Source organism: Anser cygnoides, chromosome 3 (assembly GCF_040182565.1).
Source record: "Anser cygnoides isolate HZ-2024a breed goose chromosome 3, Taihu_goose_T2T_genome, whole genome shotgun sequence".
Lineage (NCBI taxonomy): Eukaryota > Metazoa > Chordata > Aves > Anseriformes > Anatidae > Anser > Anser cygnoides.
This window is the reverse complement of record NC_089875.1, coordinates 14982000-15000689: the sequence shown is the minus strand read 5'-3', so window position 1 is coordinate 15000689 and position 18690 is coordinate 14982000. Positions and strand designations below refer to the sequence as shown.

General features: G+C 48.7%; 2 long non-coding RNA genes across 2 annotated transcripts; both read left to right on the top strand.

The window, feature by feature from the left end:
- The first annotated feature begins 84 nt into the window (after positions 1 to 84).
- On the top strand, positions 85 to 787 carry LOC136790336 (uncharacterized). The gene is made up of 2 exons (XR_010830066.1): positions 85 to 222; positions 574 to 787. It is a non-coding gene; the product is annotated as an uncharacterized lncRNA (long non-coding RNA).
- An 11652-nt stretch (positions 788 to 12439) lies between these two features.
- LOC125184670 (uncharacterized) lies at positions 12440 to 17985 on the top strand. Its single transcript, XR_010830067.1, has 3 exons — positions 12440 to 14498; positions 16434 to 16615; positions 16715 to 17985. It is a non-coding gene; the product is annotated as an uncharacterized lncRNA (long non-coding RNA).
- Positions 17986 to 18690: the final 705 nt, after the last annotated feature.

The window sequence follows — 18690 nt, the reverse complement described above, 5'->3', positions numbered from 1 at the left end:
GGCCCGGAGGAGGAAGCGGTTGCTATGGTGGGAGCCCCGCGTGGCAACGCCCCGCTGCCTCACTAGAGACAGAGCGCATGCGCGCCTGCCGCCCCCCCGCTCCGTACGCCCCCTGAGGGGGGCGGGCCGCCCAATCGGAGGCGGAGCCGGCGGGTGATGGATGGCCGGCCGGCCAATGGCGGCGGGCGCTGAGAGAAGAGGGGCGGGGCTACCTGCCCCAAGGTGTGCGCGGAGGGCGGGGGGTGCGTGAGGGAATGAGGGGGGGGCAAAAGGAGGGGGGGGTAAAAATGGGGGCGTGAGGGGGCAAAACGGCGCGTGAGGGGCCAAAATGGGGGCAAAAAGGGGGCAAAATGGGGGTGTGAGGGGGTAAAAAGGGGGTGTGAGGGGGTAAAAGGGGATTTAGGGGGGTAAAAGCGGGGGCGGGGGCGGCTGTGAGGGGCAGGGAGCGATCGTGAGGGGAGGCGGCCGGGTCGAGGCCGGGCGGGGGCGGCGGCGGGCTGAGGAGGCGGTGAGGGGGAAGTGGCTTCGCTCGCTCGCCTTTTTTTTTTTTTTTCTAATTTTTTTTTTTTTCAGGGTTTTTCACTACCTACTTTGGTGCGATCTCAGCCAGCCACTCGTGATTGGCTGGCGCCGGCCGTTGCCGCGGCGAGCCGAGGAAACCCTGTGCATCGCGCCGGCCTCCAGACAAAGCACCCGGCGCCCGGCCTCCGCTCCTGGGGCGCTCGCCCCGAAATGCTGCAAAAAAAAAACAACAATAAAAATAATAAAAATGTTATCGTTTCCTTAACGTTTCTGCGCGATGTGTTGCGGGGCTTCTGTAAGCAGGCTGTTCGCTGATTGCTGAAGCGTCTAACGTGAAAAAGTAGAGGTGGTTTGGCTTCGTTACTGGGTGCGGCGATGCTCCCGGCTTGAACTGCCATGAATTGATGAGCAAAGAACCCCCAGCATCAAGCGTGTTTGTTGAGCCTCTCTCTCTGTGCCTGCTTGTAAGCAGAAAACAAAGCAAGATTTGTGTGGCTGTTTTCAGGGCTGGCGTACGAGGCAGCAATATTTCTGGCTTACATCTAACATAAAGCATCAACAACAAAGGTGTAAGCCATACCTTACAGTTTTTATCCATATTCCCCCGTTCTAGTTACACACATAATTTTTTTTTCTAACCTCCTTGCAGCATACCCCCGTCGTTTCCCTTTTTAGATGCTGTTGTGCCTGCTCACTTGAGATATGGGTTGCTGAAAGATCGCATATTGAAAATGCATGTGTTGAAAAAGCAGTCCTGTTCCGGCAGGCTCTTTTGTTGGGTGCCTTGTGCTGGCAAGGGGTCCCTTTTGCAAGAGCGTTTGTTTGTGGTGAAATTAAGTGGTACTGGTGAGCCTTTTGCTAGACTTAAATGGCAGTGGGTGGGTTGTTCCTCCCTATGCTCCTTTCTGATGTATTTAATCAAGGAATGCTAAATTGGGAGCAAAGTCTTTGTCTTTGAAAGTAAAAAGAATTGAGTGGGAACTTTCTCTTTTTTTTTTTTTTTTTTAAATGTATGGTTCTAAAATAAGTCAGGTAAAATGCCTCTGTAATAGAGCACCAGACCTACAAATGCATTTCTCCAGACAACCCTTTCTGGTCCTGTATTTCGATGCCAGCTGTTGGCACGGTGTGGGTGAAAGCTACAGCTCATTGGTGCTGGGAAGGGAAAATTGAGGCACACACTGGCTGCCAGAGCCTCTGCACGGTGCCATAGCAGACCTCCATCTCTGGTGGCATGAGACTGGGACCCGGGGCAGCTGTGCTTTTTGGTTTTACTTCATGTGGGCGATTTGTCTGTGGTTGTTCTGAGCTTGCTCTCGATAATTCGGTTTCACTATGAGAGAGCGGGGTGCAGAAATCAGATGTCCTGGGGAGGAGGGGAAAGGATGATGTAAGGCCATGAGAACAGGGCCGGGGCTGTTTCATACTGTATACTTATAAGGGAAAATGAATTGAAACTGGCCCCTTGGCTCAGTCTGTTTCAAGAGGTTTTTGTTGTGTTTTTGGAAACGTTGCAACGGGTTGAGAGGGTACCTGACAAGTTAAAGGCGCCTCAGCAAGGAAGAGCTTTTGCAAGGACTCTCACTTGTTTCTATCTCATGTGACAGATGCGCTCCCTCTGCGAAGGGCAGGTCACCGAGAGCCACGATGCCTTTTCAAAAGGCTTTGTGCCCCAAAAGACAAAACGGTGCAGCCCAGTGGGGTGCAAACCCAGCGGGTGCGGTGCTCTGAGGAGGCTGGATGCGCACGACCTGGCTCTGTGGGCTGCGTGTGCCGTACCGCCACGGCACAGGCACTGCTGAGCAACACGGCTCGGGTTTGTCAGTTTGGGAACCCCTGCTCCACAGAAACCTTCTGTGAAGGGGAATGGGAGTCTGCTTTTCCAGCCGAGCAGCCTGTTCCTCGCAGGCCCGCGAATTTGAGCATCGCCCGAGATGCTTGCAGCGCTGCGGCTTTCCTCACTGAGGCCTCGCAGCAGGGCCCTCGTGAGGCTGCTTCATAGCTGCCTGCTCGCTGCCTGAGCCGAGGGGAAGCTCCCGCGTTTGGGGAAGGAATTTTGGTGCTTCTTTTTTGCTGATTCCCTCATCGCCGGGCCTGCCCTTTGACGGGGCAGATACCCGGGGCAGAGGTGAGGAAGCTGTGTCCTTCACCTGTCTGGGTGGGCCAGGCTCCCAGGAGCCCAGGCCTTCCCCTTCGGCCCCAGGACATAAATGCAGAGCAAAGGTCTTACGGAGAAAGAAGTGAACACCATCGATTGCTACAATAGTGCTGTGGAAATGGAGTCGCTTTTCGTTTTTTGTTTTAATTTGCTCCTTTCCAGCACTGAATAAGCTTTGTCCTTTTTTTTTTTCCTGGTATTAGTGCTATGAATAAGCTAGGCGGAAAGCTCAAGCTGGATGTTCAGACGAACCACCTCGAAATGTGAACCCCCTCTGAATTCCCCTCCCTCTCTCAAGGCAAACTGCCTTTGCAATTACCCTGAAACCTCCCTCCAGAAAAATCTGTCCCCCAGCCACAAGTAAGCCTGAGAAGCTTCAGCAGCACTACTGCTGCTCATGGCTGCTTTCTGCTTTGGCTGCAGTCTGAAACGCTGGATGAACTGCAGCCAACAAGCTTCTGTTCGGTGAAGGGCCACTTCAAAACCCAGCGCGGTCAATATAAAAAATTGTCCGCAGACTCCTCTTTGTGGATGAGCCCCTGCATCTACAGACATCGGAGATCAATACTATCTCCACCTCACTGTGTTTCTAGCATTTGAGATGGTGACTACTTGCTTACTTTATATGCCTCAGCTATGTGAACTCCCCCTCCTGTCCTCCAAGCTACTGACTCATTTCCTCCTCTAAAACCTTCCTTTTTTAGCCTTTCGCTCTCAAGTATTTGGTAGCTGTTTTGAGCCGCCTGTTCCATGCCTTACTTAGGCAAACTCCTACATGACAGCCCTGCAAGCCTTGCTTTTGTACCATAGAAATCATTTTTTTTCCCCCCAATACTTTCAGTTCTGAGGGGCAGTTTTGGCTACTGACTGTGCTCTTTTAGGCAAATTGCTGCTTTGCTGCTGGAACTCAAGGAGGCAGACAATTGGCAAAGCAGCTGGTGAGCTGAGGCTGCTGCTGCTTATGCTAATTGCTGTTGTCTCCCTTTTAGCCCCACGTTTCGCCCATCTGTCTGTACCCACCTGCTGCCTTTTCATACACTTTTGCCCCGTTCTCCCAGTTCGCTGCGTTTCAAGCAGGGATTGCTGAGACTCCTCTTCGTTTGGACAACCCCCTCCCCCCCCCCGCAACTGTGGAGCACCCGGGTGGCAGGATCAGGCCCCGACTTTGTGTGCTGTCATGTAGCAAAGAAACAAGCGGTCCCCTTGTGCACGGCGTGGTGGGTGCTCATGACTGATGGATGCTGCTGTAACCTAACTTGCTCTGTGTGCCTGAAATTCAGTAGTCCATATTTCTCGGGGTTTATGGAATATTGGCTCTGTGCTCTTGGCATCGCAAGGCTCAGCAAAGATAATTTTAGACAGGAACAGAAAGTCTCTGTAAACCTTGCAGTCATTGCTGTTTCACTGGCAGAAACAAAGCAATGAGAAACCCATTGCTGTGCGCTGCTGAAACGTTCAGCTTAGTAGATACGCTGGCATCAAAATTTACAGGGAAATATCAGGGGAGGGGGTGAGGCTAAAGATGCTCTGTCCCTTTTCTGAAGATATGGTGCAGCACAGCAGGCAGTGCACAGGAGCCAAGAGCCTGGAGTCTGGCCCAAACCCCTGCTCTGGCCTCTGGGGTGAGGTTGGGCCAGCTGTTTTACCTCTTTGCCTTAGTTTCTCATTTGTGAAGTGTTAACCTTGTTACTGAAATGTGATTTGAGATTTTTTAATGGATATCGAAGCTGGATGCTGCTTATAAATACATGCTATTTTTGCAGTAATGAAAAGGCTGTCCTAAGTTGCTAAAGATTGAATGTCAGAACTCATATTATTTTAATTTGCTCTCAGCTTCCACAGTTGCTGCAGGTTGCAGTCCTCTTAATTCCCAAATGGTAAAAACTCTGCAGCCTGTGAACAACTGGAGAAGAATCTGACCTTGCTTACTGCTATAAATCCTGGCTAGTTTTACCAACCTCATCAGAACCATTCTGGATCAAGCGTGATGGGGAAGGCATCCAGATGCTTCATTACCACCTGGTGGCGTTTTCATCACTAGAAAGATGAAGGAGGGAATAAAACAAAAAGGCAGCTCAGGAATGGAACAGCCCCATGTTAATTTAAAAATGCAAGAATGTCGTCAAGCTACTCTCATAGAATGAATCATAGAATGGCTTGGGTTGGAAAGGACCTTAAAGATCATCAAACTCCACGCCCCCTGACATTGACAGGGATGCCACCCACTAGATCAGGTTGGCCAAGGCCCCATTCAGCCTGTCCTTGAACACCTCCAGGGATGGGGCATCCACAACTGCTCTTGGCAACCTGTTCCAGTGCCTCACTACCCTCTGAGTGAAGAATTTCCTCCTAATTTCCAATCTAAATCTATCCTCTTTTAGTTTAAGACCATTCCCCCTTGTCCTATCATTATCCATCCAGGTAAAGAGTCCTTCTCTGTCCTTTTTATACGACCCCTTTAAGTACTGAAAGGCTGCAATGAGGTCTCCCTGGAGCCTTATCTTCTCTGGGCTGAACATCCCCAGCTCCCTCAGCCTTCCTTCACAGGAGAGGTGCTCCAGCCCTCTGATCATCTTTGTGGCCCTCCTCTGGACTTGCTCTAACAGGTCCACATCCTTCTTGTGCTGTGGGCCCCAAACCTGGACGCAGGGCTCCAGGTGGGGCCTCACGAGGGCAGAGCAGAGGGGCACAATCACCTCCCTCGACCTGCTGGTCACACCTCTGGTGATGCAGCCTAGGATGCAGTTGGCCTTCTGGGCTGCAAGCGCGTACTGCTGGCTCCTGTCGAGCTTTTTGTTCACCAGAACCCCCAAGTCTCTCTCTGCAGGGCTGCTCTCAGTGATTTCTTCTCCCAGTCTGTCCTCCTGTCTGGGATTGCCCTGACCCAGGTGCAGCACCTTGCACTTGGACTTGTTGAACCTCATTCGGTTCACATGGGCCCACTTCTCCAGCCCGTCCAGGTCCTTTTGAATGGCATCTCTTCCTTCTGTTGTATCAACTGTACCACTCAGCTCGATGTCTCCTACCTGACTTGTTCATTTTATTTTATTTTATTTTTTCTGTTGTTGCCACTAGACTGCCTGCACCAAGTCCTCCATATGATGAGAATGAAATGCATCCTGCCCCAGAATCAGCCTAAGAACTAACCACTGCTCAACTCTCAAATAACCATCAAAATAGGCAACAAGCAAAACTTAAAATGATGTGTTGGCTTCCGTGCATATGCATGAATTGTGTCTTAAATCCCCCTCAGTCTGAGAAGGGAAGGGCGTGTTGAGCACACTGAGGCCTTGGACTGCTCCGAACCTGTGGGTAAAGGTTTAAGCACTCTCTCTGGCTGCATTATCTAAATGCTTTGCCATGCCAGCGTGGTTGTGCTCCTGAGCTTTTGCTGTGACACCGGGCTGTGTCTGCAACCTCTTTTATAGAGGGGCAGGGCTGAGCTGTGGGAGGCTGCGTGACACCCAGCCCCAGGCAGGAAATCTGTGGTAGGGCTGATGCACTCTTTGCTGCCTTTTATGGGGTAACACCCTAACCTTTAGGCCATTTCTTCTCTGAGCATGTAAGATGATCATGTTTGTCGAAGGCAGCATGGCTGTAAGAATTTCTTAGAGAATAAGCATTTGTGGCTTATGTGGGCTTTGCTCCAGGTGTGGAGGTGGTTGCTGCTGACATCTATCTGCAATGCCATTAATATATTTTTTTTTTCTTCCTGACTAAATTAACCCCTGCTACTCTCACAATGTGACCCAGGCAGAAGGTTTTTGTAGCAGGTTGTTCTTCATGATAGGGTTTGCACTTGGCTGCCTCAGAATAATGACAAAATCTTGTGGCGCTCTGTTGCTTCTGCAGGATGGCTGTTTCTTCTGACTTGGAAACTCCAGGCCTGTTTGTGTTTGTTGGGGTTGAGGCCACTTGTTGAACCTGTCTGGGAATGGAGGGAGGTTGGCTCTTGTTGCTGAGGTGGTTAAAATTAGCAGTTAATTTTAAGGAGGGTTTCTGAGGGTAAGATTGGGTGGCATGTGAATTAGCCCTACCACACGTATCACCAATCGTGCAAGGTGCTGTACAGGCATCGACTGGAAAGTCCCCGCCCTAATCTGCTTACTATCTAACCATAAGATAAGAAATGTATGGGGTAACGAAAAAGGAAGCAATGAGACCATATTAGTCAGCATGACGGTGTTCATCAACAGCAGCCTGATAGCTGGGAAGGCCTATGAGGAGGTTTGCTAGAGGGCAATGAAAGCTCCCAAACTCCCTTCAAAACTGTCCAAAACCAGCGTTCTAGCACTGAATATGATTTCCGAGAATGTGTTGTTGTATGTGGAGGGCATGGGATGCTGCTCTGAGAATTCAGGATGGTTACGAGAGGCAGGTCTGGAGAGGTAAGCCCACAACCCGCATGGGCAGCAGGACAAATCTGCCCGCAGGTTGTGCTTGCCTTTTTTTTTTTTTTTTTTTTTTTTCGGCTTCCAATACATTGGACAGTCTTAAAATGTGTGTTACTTTCCTTGTGAACCTGCCTCAGGCACATAGAGACGACATTCCTACCACTTCTGCCACGTGGGCTGTGCGAGGTGATGGGTGGGTGGCTATCACAGGGATGGATGCTAGGAGAGATGAGGGTCTGGCTGTGTTTCCTCAAGTGTGCAGGCACACAGTGGATACAGCAGTCTGGGGGTGGGAAGCTCTGACTGTATCCCTGACCTCTGTCTGTGTTGTGGGCACGGTCGGCCAGCAGGATGTGGTCTGTATGTGTAGATCGGGAATGGGGTCAAGAGGGGCTTGGTAGCCATTGCTCTGCTAGCCAGCTGGGCTGCCAGCTGGGCCATGGCGAGCTATACATTCCTGTTGTGGCTGCTCCTGTACAAAGAAGTGCCTGTGGGGAAGCTTCCACTGACAAGCAGGGTCCTGCGAGTGTCTTTCTGAGCCCCAGCACTGCCAGAGCGGCCCGGTTTCAGACAACCAGTCACGACAGCTATACGTGGGTGCTGGCATGGGGCATGGCTGCGGCTGCATTGCCAAGGGAGGCCAGGAAGCCCAGGCAGCCAGCCGATGGTGTGTGGGCTAAATCTGGCCTGCCAGAACAACTTCTCCCTCATGCAGGCTCCCCTGATATCCTTCCTCAGGGCCCTGCTGCTTCCCCAGGCTCGTAAGGGCTGAACATAACCAAAACACAATTCTTGGATCGTGCTCTCCCTGTCACAAAAGTCTTTCTCCTGACAGACAGCACTTCACCCCTCCCCGGCTGCACCTCCAGCCGGGCTCTCGGTTGACTTTCCTCTCCCGGTTTAGCCTTTCGGTCCCAGACTCAGATCCCACACAGCCCGGTCAGGGTGGAGATGTTCCAGCTGCCCTCAGAGGGCTGCTGGGGAGGACAGGGCCCGTCAGACACTGCCGGAGCAGGAGAGCAGAGGGCACAGGGCCTGGCTGGCCACTCCCGTGAAGACACGGCACCATCTTGTGGCACGAAAGTAATTCGCCCTCACAGCTGTAGGAGAGCAGTCCTGACTTTCTCAGCCAGACACAGCCTGGTAGTTGCCAGCATTCTTTTTTTGTTCTAGTCCAGCTTCTCTCCCGTGGCTTTAACTCCTTTCTGTGGTTTTCCCTACCTGCCTGGTGCGCTTGTTTCTCCCCAGCTGCTGGGACCACCTCTCGCAGAGAGGCTTAAGCTAACAAATTTGACCAGCTCCTGGTTGACCCCGTTACGTTTTCTCAGACTGAGAAGGAGTGTTACGGAGCTGCAGAGGGAGTTATCTAAGGACAGGCTCTGCTAGGACTTGAGGTGTGACAGCTCCACGTCCATCAGAGCTGCCCGAGGTCGGATCGAAGGTCCATGTAGCCTCGTGTCCTCTTCCTGACAGCAGATCCCTGGGGAAGGATGGATGAAGGCAATGAGCCAGCAGCAGAAGATCTGCTAAGCAGTCTACCAGCCTCCAATGTGCAGAGCAGGAACATCTTGACATAGTGCCTCCGTTGGAACAACCTTTCCGGTTGTTCCAACAATTTTCCCTGCACTAAAAAGCATCTTGTCCCGTCTTTCATTTGGCTCCTCTCTGGTGAGAGGTGCTCTGGTTGGATCTCCTTTAAGAGAGGGCAGCACAGGACTGTTTTTCAGCTCTGCTCTTGTGCCTTTCACATGAGCAGGGAAAAGCAGTGGGGCCACTGAAAAATCACCTTTGCAAATTCACATGTTGCCACCAGAGAGCTCCCATCCTTCACACCAGTCCAAGGGTGAAGAAATGCTGACCAACATGGGAAAACGGTCTCCACCACATCCCAGCACGTATAGCAAGGGCTGGACTTTGTCTTTGCTCTGCCTTATTATTATGGCTCTTTCTATTATTGCTGTTATTATTATTATCATAGAGCTTGGATGAATTTTGCCCCTTCATTGCAGGCTTCTTGTGGAAGGGGGAATATTTAGGTTGGGAATGTTGAGACTGGCTGATCAGCAAAAACACAGCGGGCAGGTGGAAATCTGGTGGCAGCAGTGCAGTTTTTCTCTCTGGTGGTTTTGCACAGTCTTGCTGATGGGATAGCCAGACTTGAAAGGCATTGCCTGCAGCACACCCTCACTGTACGCAGTCCTACAGAAGAACACAGCACTACAGAGGAACGTGGCACTTCTGCTTGCACCTGTGACCTGTGCTTCTCAGAGCTGTTGGCACATACAGTAGGTTTAAGTTTGTACTAATTTGAGTTTGTAATCACTGGTGATAACGCTTTTCCTGTTTAATTACTGGGTTGAAGCATTAACTCCCCAGGACAATCCAATTCTGGCTTTTTCCATATTTTCTCCTCCCTACCAGTGCCTGGCTCCTGTTCTCACTCTTTCCTGGCTCTTTTAACAAACATGTATTGCCCCCCGCCCCATTTCTGCTTTGCTGAGGTGACAAGTTTTCTGCCATTGGAGGAAAAGATGGGTAATTGGTTTAGTTTGGTGAATGACTTACATTGCGAAACTGAAAAATGTTCCTGACTGAGCAGCCCAGATGCTACAGGGAGGTTGGAAAATGACCGTGCTCTCTTCTTTGGGGGCTGCTGTGATGTCTTGCCTTCCTTCTGCACCTGTCTGCCTTGCCCCTTACCTGTGCCGAGAGCCTGAGGAAGCCCTGGAGCCTGTGAGATGTCAGGCTAGGAGCAGGTCTTCCCTTCATGGCCTCCCCATGGCGTTCTGGGGGAGATGAATCTGGAAACAAAGTCTCAACTGCCTGCTCCTGATTGAAGGGCCCATCCTTCCAACTGCTCTCAATTCACTCAATCTACTCCATCCTTCCTTAGACAGCCCTTATCTGTGATGTCCCATACCTGACAGAAATCCCAAAGGAATTTTGGAACTTGGGGAACGTAAGTCACTAGAGGCCAAAACACCCAAATATCATCAGATCTAGTCTCTCGTCTCCTGCTTTAGAGCTATCTGCCAGCAGTTCCTAAAGTCCATACCTCGAAAAAAGCAGCCTCTGTCTGATATTTAAAGAAGCCTTTACCTCTAGAGCCTCGGCCCATTGGGTGTTAGCTGTGCAACCGTGTCCCAAAGAGCAGCCCCTTCCCCAACTCGCTTTGTTAGCTGCATATGAGTGAGGGCCACATTTGGCTGTAGTGGTGGCCAAGAGGGAATGCTGTTTAAAGCCAGTGCTCTTTCCTGGAGAAGATGGTGCAGAGCCATCACCTGGAGCAGCTCACTGTGCAAGAGCTCAGTCTTCCAGGAGTTTTTATGGCAATTTATTCTGCTCTGAAAGGGGTCTGGTGGAGACGTAGGGTTGTTTTTCACTGCTCGTCTTGCTACTTGCGCAGAGTCCTGCAGGTTGTCTTGGGAGATAGGCTGCCTGCAGCTTCCACTGTGCTGAGCACTGACCTGCAGTCACAGGATAGGGGAAACAGGGACTGTAGGTACAGGTAAAAGCTCATGTTAGTTTAGAAAGCTTGATCTACAAGGGAATATGCAGGGAGTTGGAATGCTGCTTATTTTAAGGATGAAAGCACTTAAGAGTTCATAGCAATCTCCAAACTTATGTGAGGGTCAGCTGCAGAAAATTAACGTGTTCTTTGTGCTCATGCTAGTTGAAGACAAGCTCTATTGGTCTGAGATCACAGAAAGGGACATTTGGGGTTAGACGGATGTTTCCAAAGGTGAGAAGAGCAAGCCAGTGGACTAGGTTATTTGGGAAAGAAATGAATGTCCTTTCTTGGAGGTACCTAAAAAGCAGCATCCATCAATAATGGTGTAACTTCCACCTGTGTTTCAGCTGGTCTGTCAGGGCAAAGGAATTCCGCAGCAAAAGCTTCTGTGGCACAGGAAGAAAGGAAAGGAGGTGGAAACACACCCCCAGTGACCTGCCTGGCAAATCCTCTCTTCTCGGGCCGAGGACCTTTCTCATGGTGAGCCCACAAAGGTTGTGCATGTTGTCTGTTGGGAACATAGTGCTAGGGAAGAGGAGAAGGAGGTCCTTCACAATCCACACAGTTACCAGGAGAGCAATTTTACCCCAGGAAGCCAAGGACACAGCTCCGGCACTTTTCAGGCCAATGTGGATTCCTTCTGACCCTGGCTGGAGGTAGTGGTCCAGAAACATTATCTCAGCCTGGGGAGACAAGACTGTTCTGCAACATTATCCTTTCTCTGGTCATGACCAGCTCTGATTGAACTGGACAGAAACACTGCATCAAACAAGATCGCCCCAAGCTAGAAAGAGAAGCTTGTGGCAGTCCTAAGTACCGATCAGTCATGTATGCCCTTGTTTGCAACAAGAGACTATAGCAGCTCCAGGTAGCCTACAAGAGGCCCTGGGGTTGCGGGTTCGTTCTTGGGAGTGCGGGGCTAGGCAGAATTGTCAAGGCAAGCCAGAAGCTCTGCCTGTGCTGTCTGACATATGCTGTGAGCTTTATCTCACTGAGAAGCAAACCAGGAGAACAGAACAGCCGGCTTGGAGCTGGAGATCTCATCAGCAGAGCCCTCTCCTTCCTGCTGAGCTCCTTGGTCCGGGTGCGGAGCCTGATTCTCACGCCAGCGTGCTGGGATTTTAGATGGGGTGTGAATTACTCTGGCGCCACGTGAAGCGTCCTGTTTTTGGCATGAAGGATCTTTAGCATAGATGAGAATTGGCTCTAATGCTGCAGTAGCCACGAGCTAAACAAGTACCACTTTAAGGTGAAGTAGGTTTTCATGAAGCATTGTTGCTCTCCAGATTTTTTTTTTCACCAAAAACATATCTAAAGAACGTGTATCTTGGGTGATCACCACAATGTCAGAATGGCTTCTTAGCCTGGAGGAATCCTGCTGCTGCAACAAAACTGCAACACAACAGCATCACAGCACTAAAACCCTGCGTAGAGATACGCATCCTGGAGGGCTTTCTGCCCTGAAAAGGTACTTTGAAATAGCAAGGCACCTGCAGTTATAATCCTGGCATTGGTCTGGGGAAGTGTTTCAAAAGTTAGGGTGCACCTGGGGGCATACATATAGCAAGATCGGCGTATGCTAGTGCATTTGTGTGTGAATGTCCACATGCAAAAAAGAGCCAGGGCTCTTCTAGAGTGGGAGAGCTTGTGTCCTCGTTTATTTACACGGTCCAACACTTGCATTTTCATGAGGCTTAGATATTTCACGTGCTTGCCAGAACAAACACAGCACAGGACTCTTCTAAGCAGTTGAAATCATTAAGGGGGCTCTGTGTCTACTTGTGATTTTCCACTTGTTTGAGCTGACTTCAAGATGTGAACATAAAATCTGGCACTCGCAGGCACCATGTGGATTTGTGATGGTCTTGGGAGCACTGCTTCTCCATAAAACAATGTCTCGATCACATCCAAGCACAGATGTTGTTTGTTTTTCTGTGACAGGTGCAGTATCAGTGATATTTGCTTTTCGAGCCATCCAAGTCAGGCTTTCATGGAAATTCTTTTAAGAAGTTACAGATAGTTCATTTCGGTACACTGCTTCAGTAAAGACTGCAGCAAACTCTTTGGCAGAGAGAATGAATGATAAAAATAAGAGAGTTGTCTGTGGAAGGGAAACGGACAGCAATTTTTTTTAATGGCACATTGTAGTGGTTACTAAGCATTATGGTCTTGTCAGCAGTCTCAGGATGTTGTATATATTTTTTTTTTCTTGAATTCCCAGCTGCTGGAAGGAAGATATTGCATAAGAATCTCCATTTTCTCATTTAAAAAAAGTAAATCTCTAAACCTTGTGGTTGCTTAGAAAAACATGAGAACATGAGCTGAATGTTCCAGATAGGATGTTGAAATCAAAACCAAACACAATGGAAAACTTAGTTCACAGCTTTAAAATCCAGACGGCAGATAAACAGCCTTAGCTTGCTTTAGACTGCCATTTGGAAATGTATCAATATCTCACTTTTTGGGGCCTGACTGCTGGCAGGAGGGCACGTATGATTTCAGAATCAGAGTTCAGTCTCTTTTTGGTTAGACAATAGTGATTTTTATCAAAAGTCAGTATTTCTGTGAAATAAAATCTTTATTTTTTTTTTTTTTGAGAGCGCCTCTTTTTCAACTTTTTAGCATTGCTTCAGTCTCACTTTGTCTCTTGTTTTGTTTCCCAACTCTGGGTTGGGAATTGAGTTCTGAGCTGAGAATTTTGCAGGATCACAGAATGGTTGACGTTGGAAGGAACCTCTGGAGATCATCTGGTCCAACCCCTGTGCCAAGCAGGGTCACCTAATGCCATCCTGAATCTCTTCTGTTTCGTGCTTCTTACCCTTTTGGCTTTAATGTTTCTGTCTAGAGACTTGCATTTGGTTTGATGTTCACCTTGGGTTTGATGTTTTCTTCCTTTCCTTATTTTGGCTTCTTCATCCCGTCTGTCACTTTCCAGCTTTGTTTTGAGCTGGTGCTGGAAAATTCCACCTTGAGCAGTAGGTGGAGGTGCACCTGGATATTGACTTTTATCGGCTGAGCACGTGATGTTTCTGAGTGCAGCGCCACCACTCAAAGTCATATTTGAGCTCATCTTCTCGTGACTGGGGAAGTTATTGACTTTTTTTTTTTTTCCCCAGAGATGACTGAATTTCTGGTGAAAGACACGCATGTTGCAGAAATGCATGGAGATGGAGGTTGAGTTCTCCAAGCAGAAGTGTCCCTGAAGGTCTGTAGGGGGCCGTACTGCTGATAAAGCTGTCGGATGGTGTGAGAAGTTGGAGGATGAAAAACAAGGAGATCCTTCTCTCTCTGATCCCCTACTTGCATGACGTGGGAAAAATGACTGTAAATCTTTATCCGTGTTGCAGCTGATAGTCCAGGTTGTTCTTGCACACCATTCCTGGAGCTAAAAGACCATTTCAAGCTGAGATGCTGGCTTGGCCCAAAGCATGGTGCTTTCTGAAATTCGGAAGATGCCGGTGTAAACACACTTGCTGCAAGCCTATGATCTTGCTCCTGGGAGCTGACTGAATTTGGCATGGCCCAGTCACCACAGCTAACCTGAGCCTAGTTCTTCCAGCATAGGTATTTTACGCCCAAGCCACGGTCACCTTAGCAGCCTGTAATGAGAACAGAAACCCTGCTGTGTCCCAGGGCTTAACCCTGCCCATTGTCTTGCAGAAGAGGTCTCATTTCTGACCCTCCTAACTGATTTCCAATTTCATATGGGGAACTGTATTTCCTATTTGCAGAATGAAAATAAAGGGTCTGCAAAGCACTGCTTGTTGGAGTCCCAAGGAACAGCAGTGGAATGAGTATGACCTACACAGGAAGCTCATGGCAGGAGAACTGGGGAAGTCCGGGCCCAGGGAAGGTGAGGAACCAGCGTGTAGCACCTTCCAAGGCTGACAGCCCATCTGAAGAAGACCCTGAGGTACGTATGACTGCAGTGAGTGTAGGAACAAAAGAAAGAGAAGATGATGTGAAGTTAGTTATCTCTGCATAGCCCATCTGCACACGACATAGTTTCTTTGAAGCCAGTACAGCTACCAGCTCTCGTCCAGAGACCACTGTCCTGCTCTAAAATGGTCTGTTTTGGAAAGGGTATGGTTTCTCTCCGAGACTGTGGGAGGCAGATTGCTGCCCATGTGTCTGCATTTAGGGAAGAAACCAGGGGTGGGAGGTAGCGCTTCCACCCAGTATTGAACTCTGCAACTTGCTGACTGCTGCCTCTCAGCATCTGCAAGCAGTCAAGCTCCATTTAGGACTATTTCCTCCTGGGAGGATGTGGTGCCACCAGGCTTTCTGTGACTTCTGTCAGTACCTTCCAGCAGCTCTCAGTTGAAACCGCCTGGCTCAGACAAATGCCGGGTAAGGTAGACGTCAGCATGGCCAACTGCTAAGCTGCTGTGCTTAAAAAAAAATCTTCCATTTCCAATTAGAAATGGTTCAAAAATTATTCTTTTCAGCTTTTCTGAAACCAAGCTCTCATCCCTTTCTGTGTCATGACAAATATAATATATATATCTTTTTTCTACTTCAATGAGAAGTATTTTAAAAAACTTGTTTGTATTTATTTACACCACTATATGCAGAAACTTTGTTTTCTGGAAAATGGTTCTGTTGTTGTATATCTTTAAGGTAACTGCACATACAGACATCCACAGGCAAAATGATGTTTTTAGACCATGACCTTAAAATGTTTAAGATGAGCCAAAGATACTAGTTCTGGTGTGATTTTTCTTTTCCAGATCTTTTCCAGTCTTTCCTTATTTTGTTAAGGTTAAATATACTCAGAATAAGATCTGCAGCTGTGAGCATCATGCATGAGACAGAACTAAATGTCTTTAGCGCCATGCAGGCTTGCTAGAGCTTATTTGTCAGAGTCCTTGTCTTCAGAGCTTGAGTGTCTGTATCTGTCGTCCTGTAGTAGACCCATGGCTGTTGAGGACCTTGAGGCCGTGTGGATGACTAGCAGTGAAGCTCTTCTGCTCAGGCCTTTCCCAGTATTATTAGCCTCAAATGGCCCTGGATGGGCTGGGTGGTGTATACGTGTAAGTCAAAGGCCTACCCATTCATTAAGCAAGGTACACCACAGGCTGCCAGAGGTAGCTTTATTCCCACTGTAAACCGAGAGAGAGAGGTGCCCCCAAGGTTTAACAGCCATAGATGGGACAAGACCCTGAGTAACCTGATCGAGCTGGGTCTGCTTTGAGCAGGGAGCTGACCTCCAAAATCTCTTCCAAAACCTATACCATTCCACGATAAAATCTACAGCTTTATATTGTAGGGCACTTTGGTGGAGATCACACAGGAACTCCTGGAAACAGGCCCTACATCCTGCCACTGAGTGAGGCCGTGGCAGGCCCTAAGGTAGGCTGAGCTATCCCAGCTCCTCCAGCATCTGCCTAACAAATAAATAAAAGTACGAGTGAAATAGCTGGGGAGAGGAGTCTGGGGAGAGGCATTCCTTGGAGCTACACCTCAAGTCATGCCTCATAGCACAGACTCGCTTATCTGTGTTTGCCAGCCTTCAGTAAGTGGTGTGTGTGCACATTATGGAGGAAGCTGCTTAAATGGTGGCAAATTGTGATTAGAAGCACTTGAGCAGGCAGTAGGAGACGTAGAAACTTAGAGGTGGCATGGCCAGATCTTTGAAGGTGCTGTGGCACGGCTGGTCTCCAGAGCAACTGGCAGCTCTCTTATTAAACACTCCTTTCTGAACTGCTGCTTCAAATTCCTAAGCAAGGACTTTGCACAAAGCTTGAGCGTAGAGTGGGGCTGGTGGGAGTTCACATGCTTGCTGGAGCAAGAGGCACCTTCAGTAGCAGAACAAATGAAATATCCTAATTTTTATTTTTCTCTACAGGCTTTCTCAGCTTCTCCTCAAACTCCAAAGTGTGCGGCAGTTTGACCATCAGAGCCCAGATCTGTGAGCAGTGATCTGTTCTGATCACGTTAGATCTGAGAGAAGGGGTTTCTGACAGATCTGATATTTTCAGAGCTCACTTCTCCTTCCTTCTCCCTGCCCAGCTGGGGTGTTGTTGCAAGGTGACTGTGGGCCTTTTCAGTGTTTTTTATTTTGTGTTATTTTGTGTTATTTTATGTTACGTTATTTTATTTTATTATTTTTTTTTTTTATTTGCCTAGTCATGGGATTCGTCTGGGAGCAGCTTGCTGGAATACTCTTATCTGAGAAACATCTCCTGTGGGATACTTGTTCTCCATGAGGAGTCTGGCATTTCTTACCCTTTCAAAACCAGGTTTGCAGTGTAAGGGCCTGCAGAAAATCTGTATTTTGGCTTTTTTTAGGTAATATCTGCTTGCAATTGGCTCGTACTGTAAATATTCTTGCCAATAAACTTGTGAGAATCAACAGAGAGAGCAAAGTTCTGTCATTTGGTATAGTTAGAAACTTTCTCAACATTTGGGCATAACAAATGCCGTGACATGCTGCCAAGTTCACTGCAGAGAGTATAATGCTGGGAAAAGTTATATTTATGTCCCCGTTACTTGTCTGGATTGTTTTTTTAAGCCCCAGGTTTTGCAAGTTTTGTGTTGTGCAAAAGGAAGGAAGGTTATCACTCTCTTTCCTAAGGTTAGGAGACGTCTTCCTGTCCTACATAGTACACATATACCTAACACATTGCCACATTCTTCATGATGTCTCCACCACCCTTCCTTCCACCTGTCCTGTGCACCCCCCTCTGCTATGTATTCTGCCCCTTTTCAGTTCAGGAAGCTCAGAGGTAGCCCATGTATTTTTTTTTTTTTTGCAGTGTGTCCTGGGCTAAGAAATGAGTCCTAACCAGTAGCCTTGCTGACAGGTATTGGATGTTCTGGGCTTTTGGAGGTGGGTGCTGGCTTTGTGCTGGGGACAGCCGGTGGGGAGTAACCTTGACATTGCAAAATCAGGAGGATCCCAGCTGTGGGTTGCCACTGATGAGGAGACCAAGTGCCACCTGGTGAGCAGGCCCTCTACCCCTCAGAAAAGCAGAAAGTAACAGAGGAAGGTGAAGCCACAGCTTTCTGTCTTGTGCTAAACAAGATGTAACGCAATGATTTTTACATTCCAGGGTCCTTCCATTGTCCTTTGATTGGCATCAATAGGTAGGAAGATTGTTCTCAGTCTTCTGAAGTCTGAGAAACCTGAGGAAAAACTGGCAGACAATTGGACTTGTAGCAGGAAAGAAAAAAAAGTAGAGTAAAGGGGTTTGAAATCTATTCCCACCCTCCCTTCCAGTAAAAGTCCTCAGGGTAATGTACAGAGGTATAGGTTTGGAAAGAAGGGACTCTGCCATGGCATGCATCCTGGGACCCCTGTGGTAGCTGAAGTGGATGGAGTTAAATAGGAACACAGGAACAGTGTTGATCTTGGGGCTGGAAGATGTTTCAGGCCAGATAGGGATGAAGCTTGGGAAGAGCAGATGGGTCCCTCACTTTTATGTCTCCTGGTAGCCCCCAGAGCACTGTGGCTATAGGGGAAATGAGGCTGGAAATGTCAGGGTGGGGGTTGTTAAACAGCATCTTCCACGTCTGTGCTTCTGAGGTGTAGCCCTGAAGGAAAAAACTCCTCAGCTGAAGAGGAATTGGCTCTGCTTCCTTCCTCACTTCTGTCTCAGTCACCAGCTGGATGTTACCTGTTGGGGCCTGGAGAGCTTCCAGGCCAGGCATCTGCCTTTGGCAGTGTGTGTATTACACATGCACACCATTACTATTTAAGCGTGGATGGTAGCGATGGAGAAGACACCCCTTTTTTTATAAGCAAGGGCCTTGGATTAAGCAGGCAGTGGGTTCTCGCAATGGAGATAACTTTTGTCCTCTGGTATCTGCACTGACTGAGTTATTTACTTGCGATGGTCATCGCATCCCTCTGCCTGGACTTCTGCCACAGGGTGATCATGTGGGCCTTCTGTTCCTTTGTTTTCCCAAGAATGTCAGGGAGAGACTCGGAAAACATTGGCCTTGGCATAGCTGTGGTGGGACTGTGGTTGTGGGGGTTTGCAAGCAATGGGATGATCCTCTCACGATTGACCCCGGATCCCTTTTCAGAATTTGGCATCTTCCTCAATTACCTCCCATTCTTTGCCTGGTTCATCTTGGCTCCTCTGTACTTGGCGTTAGTA